This window comes from Eleutherodactylus coqui, chromosome 12 (assembly GCF_035609145.1).
Source record: "Eleutherodactylus coqui strain aEleCoq1 chromosome 12, aEleCoq1.hap1, whole genome shotgun sequence".
Taxonomy (NCBI): domain Eukaryota; kingdom Metazoa; phylum Chordata; class Amphibia; order Anura; family Eleutherodactylidae; genus Eleutherodactylus; species Eleutherodactylus coqui.
The window spans coordinates 95,057,252-95,062,404 of record NC_089848.1 but is presented as its reverse complement, the minus strand read 5'-3'; the positions used below and the strand labels follow the sequence as shown (position 1 = coordinate 95,062,404).

General features: G+C 53.4%; 1 protein-coding gene across 1 annotated transcript in view; it reads left to right on the top strand.

Moving 5' to 3' along the window:
• The first annotated feature begins 2,649 nt into the window (after nt 1-2,649).
• Nucleotides 2,650-5,153, top strand: part of MAP4 (microtubule associated protein 4) — a 113,256-nt gene continuing 110,752 nt past the window's right edge. Inside the window, exon 1 of the mRNA XM_066585499.1 lies at nt 2,650-2,808. The gene's annotated coding sequence lies outside the window, so the exon portion shown is untranslated. The remainder of the gene's footprint in view (nt 2,809-5,153) is intronic.

Sequence of the window (5,153 nt, the reverse complement as noted above, 5' to 3'; positions counted from 1 at the left end):
TAGATCACGTGAGGTCATTATCCCCCTCTACTCTTCCTTAGTCAGACCTTATCTGGAATACTGTGTTCAGACATAGAGAAACTTGAACAAGTGCAGAGAAGAGTTACCAAGATGGTGAGCGGTCTGCAAATCATGTCCTATGAGGAACGGTTAAAGGAACTGGGAATGTTTAGCTTGCAAAAAAGAAGGCTTAGGGTGAATACCCACTATAGTTCTTTTTCACTGCAAAATTCGCAGCGTTTTTTTCTCCGGGGGTCTATGGGACTTGTTAATGTAAAATCGCATCGCGCAAAATCGTGATTTCACGGTAAATTGCGATTTAGCCACGATGCATTTTTTAACATTAGAAAGCCCCATAGACAACTGGGAAAAAAATGCAGCAAATTCGCAAACGCTAGTGGGTAGTCACCCTTAGAGGAGACTTAATAGCTGTCTACAAATATCTGAAGGGCCGTCACACTGCAGAGGGATCAGCCCTATTCTCATTTGCACAAAGAAAGACTAGAAGCAATGGGATGAAACTGAAAGTGAGGAGACCCAAATTAGATGTTAGAAAAAACTTTCTGACAGTGAGGGTGATCAATGAGTGGAACAGGTTACCATGGGAGGTGGTGAGTTCTCCTTCAGTGGAAGTGTTCAAACAAAGGCTGGACAGTCATCCCCTTTAATGAGTCATTCTAAAAGGTTTAAAAATATGTAATACGACGCTTGCATACATTATTATTTGATAAGAAGTACAAAAATTCAAATATAACGAATATATATATATTCGGATGAAGATGTATTAACGCCTCAAAATAACAAGTGTAGCACAAATTTATGCCAATTATGAGGTGGCGTAGCTTTCAGCTATAATATATGCCACGCATATGATACCTCGCCACTAAATGCTGCCGCCTAGGGCTTAAACAGATGAACGTGTTTGTGCAGGTTTTTGCGTACGTGAAACTCACGCTCGTAAAATGTGACGAAGCAAAGTTATTGATCTCAATGGGTTCGTTCTCACAAGCGTGTTTCTCGCGAGTAAATCCGGAGAAAAGATAGGTGCTAAGAGATGTGCGGAACACTGTGTAATTGCGCAGGAATACAGAACACATCCGTAAGGCCTCATGTCCATGGAGAATCCGTAGCGGGTCCCTCCTGCCCCGCGGACATGAGCGCTGAAAATAAGAATTACTCACCTCTCCGCACGCTCCGGATCTTCTTTCTTCGGCCCGGCGGTCGTGCTCGGCACGCCGGCTGCGTGCTGCGCGCATGCGCCAGGCACATCCACCGGCCCGAAGAAAGAAGATCCGGCCGCAATGGAGAGAAGATCAAGCCGCGAAGAAGGGAAGCAGGTGAGTTTAATTCTTGTGCGGGTCTCCCGTGGATCCGGACGGCTTCCATAGGCCTCAATAGAAGCCTGCGGGAGCCGCCCCCATGGGAGACCCGCATCTAAATAGAGCATGTCCGGATTTTTTCCTGCACGCGGGACCCGTGCCTGCAGGGAAAAATGACACCCGCAGGTATTTAACTACCTGCGGGTGTCTAATGCATCCCTATGGGGCGCGGATCCGCGTGCGGGAGAAACGCTGCGGATTGTAAATGTTAATTTGCCTGTGGACATGAGGCCTAACTCATTAGACTAATTAGCTATTTCAATTGCTGCCGTTTTTTTGCCCCGCGCCCCGTCACATGCTCTTGCGTGCAGAAAAAGTGCAGTACGATACGCCTAAGCACGCACAAAAGATTCCGCAAAAAGCTACGCTCATGCGCACGCAGGTACGCATACGCTTATGTAACAGCGGCCCATTGGGCTACTTTTCCGTGGCCCACCCCGTACATCTACATTATTTCTTCGTTGCGTCCTAAATGTAATCCGTTTTCTTGTGAGAATATTATTTTATTGCACTGTGAGGAGATTTTGATTTCAGACCGGTAAGATTGTGTTGTGCGTGCAAGGACTCTGATGTTGGAACAGCAGTTATATGGCCTGGCTATCACCCAGCTTTCCCAGGAACAGAAAGGAAGAATGGGAATACAATATTGTAGCAGCTTGAGTTCTATGATAGAACCCTGCCATGACAGGACACTGGACTACTGAGCTCAGCCAGTGAGGGAAGGTCATCACCACTTTCCCTCATCCGCCGCCTCACAGAAATCCAGCGGGAAAACCTTGGTCCGACAGCCACGCCCTTGCCACGCCGTGCTATTGGTTAGACATGACGCATTCGCCTGTCAATCACGACCCCTCCTTGATTCTGATTGGCTGGCAGCCTGCTGACTGAAGTTGGCGACTTTATAGCTGCAAAGTCTCTACATGAAGGAACCGCATCAGACAAGCCCTGTTCTGATCAGTGTCACTAGCCTCGCTCTCAAGTGCCGGATGCGGTATTTAGAAGAAGCAGACATTCCCCGAGCTTCTACTGGCTCAAGGCGCCTCACTATAGGCTGCTGATTGGCTGGATGCCCTGTCCGTTATCCGCCTGTCTGTCCAAGTCCCTCCTCCAGGCCAGCTGCGGCATAAGGAGTTTTTCTGACATTTTGATTGGATCATACTTGGACATTGTGCCGCTCCTGTTCCCGCCCTTTGGCCGTATTGTGCTTAACTATTGGCTGAGATAACCGGCTAGCGTTTTAACGTCACTTGCGATTGGTTGGCCAGGCGGTCTGTCAGTGGCCTTGGTGAGGGGGAGCGGCCGGTCTCTGGAGCTTTCTGCGGGCTCTAACGGTGGCGGCCGTGTGTCTTGTCAGTGAGGAGCCGTGATTTATCGCTGTGACTGTCGGGTTGTGTCCGCCTCAGGAGAGAGAGGGGTGCCAGTGTCACTAGTAAGTGTATGACTGTCTCCATCGTACTGTCCCCGGAGTCTCCTCTCACTCCCGGACTGACTGCACCCGGCCGGTCTACTGCGCCGTGACTGACGGCAGCCTCCTCCTATACTGGTGCTGCACTTCTCCTTACACCGGTCCTGTGGTCTCCTCTCTGATAGCTACATCCTTATCCCGTGGTCCCTGGCTGACTGCCCCCACCCCACCCTCTCATACCGGTCCTGTGGCCCCCACCCTGACAGCCCCATCCCCCACATATACTGGTCCTGTGGCCCCCACCCTGACAGCCCCATCCCTCACATATACCGGTCCTGTGGCCCCCTCCCTGACAGCCCCATCCCCCACATATACTGGTCCTGTGGCCCCCTCCCTGACAGCCCCATCCCCCACATATACTGGTCCTGTGGCCCCCTCCCTGACAGCCCCATCCCTCACATATACCGGTCCTGTGGCCCCCTCCCTGACAGCCCCATCCCTCACATATACCGGTCCTGTGGCCCCCACCCTGACAGCCCCATCCCTCACATATACCGGTCCTGTGGCCCCCACCCTGACAGCCCCATCCCTCACATATACCGGTCCTGTGGCCCCCACCCTGACAGCCCCATCCCCCACATATACCGGTCCTGTGGCCCCCACCCTGACAGCCCCATCCCCCACATATACTGGTCCTGTGGCCCCCACCCTGACAGCCCCATCCCCCACATATACTGGTCCTGTGGCCCCCACCCTGACAGCCCCATCCCCCACATATACTGGTCCTGTGCCCCCCCCCCTCCCTGACAGCACCCCTAAACCCCCATCCCCCACATATACTGGTCCTGTGGCCCCATCCCCCACATATACTGGTCCTGTGGCCCCTCCCCCTCCCTGACAGCACCCCTAAACCCCCATCCCCCACATATACTGGTCGTGTGGCCCCCTCCCTGACAGCCCCAACCCTCACACATACTGGTCCTGTGGCCCCCCTCCCTGACAGCACCCCTAAACCCCCATCCCTGACATATACTGGTCCTGTGGCCCCCCCTCCCTGACAGCACCCCTAAACCCCCATCCCCCACATATACTGGTCGTGTGGCCCCCTCCCTGACAGCCCCAACCCCACATATACGGGTCCTGTGGCCCCCCTCCCTGACAGCACCCCTAAACCCCCATCCCTGACATATACTGGTCCTGTGGTCTCCCTTCCTGACAGCACCCCTACACCCCCACACATAGTGGTCCCGTGGCCGCCTCCCTGACAGCACCCCTACACCCCCACACATAGTGGTCCTGTGGCCTCCTCCCTGATAGCACCCCCCCCACATAGTGGTCCCGTGGCCTCCTCCCTGACAGCACCCCTACACCCCCACACATAGTGATCCTGTGGCCTCCTCCCTGACAGCACCCATACCCCTGCCCCCCTACCTTACTGGTCCTGTGGCCTCCTCCCTGACAGCACCCAACCCCCTCATACTAGTTCTGTGGCCTCCTCCCTGACAGCACCCATACCCCTGCCCCCCTACCTTACTGGTCCTGTGGCCTCCTCCCTGACAGCACCCCACCCCCCACTGGTCCTGTGGCCTCCTTCCTGACAGCACCCATACCCCTGCCCCCCTACCTTACTGGTCCTGTGGCCTCCTCCCTGACAGCACCCAACCCCCCATACTAGTTCTGCGGCCTACTCCCTGCCCTCCCCCATCCCTCTCTCTAGTCCTGTAGGGCAGTATTATCCTGGTGTGGAGGTCTTCACTCTGCACACCAGTTGGCCTTCTTTGGTCGGGTTTTGCCGTTGTCCTCCATGCTGATGTTCTTGTAGACAGTTAGAATCTTTCTGTATCTTGGGTGACTTCATTTCCTTTTGCTCTGCTGCTTTGTAAGAAGATATATTGGCAGTCTTATGATAGCATGGTGGCCTGGTTGTTGCCTGATTGCTTTCCAGGCCATCTTATAGGAAGCGCCTACTGTACTTAGTACATCTTCCATGCATGTGATGCTGTGCACTGTGATGGCCAGTATATAGGCCGTGTACTAGGAGAGGCACATGGATGCAGTGTACAGGCCATAGGGGAGGTTAGTCATCAGGCTGTTCAGTATAATATGCGGCGTACAGGCCATACACAATGAGGAGACCGTGTAATATACAGGGAGAAGTGCCACGATGCCGTGCTGTATAATGTCCAGCATATAGGAGAGGAGCCTGGCAGCAGCGTGCAGGGTATCTACATTTACAGGTGACAGGATGCTGTGACAGGCAGCGAGCTGACTCATTCATTGTAATGGTAGAATGTAAACAGAAGACATGTTTAACGCGTTTCATGTCTTTTTTTAATAACATGCTGCACACGGGGTGAAAGAGCAAAGTA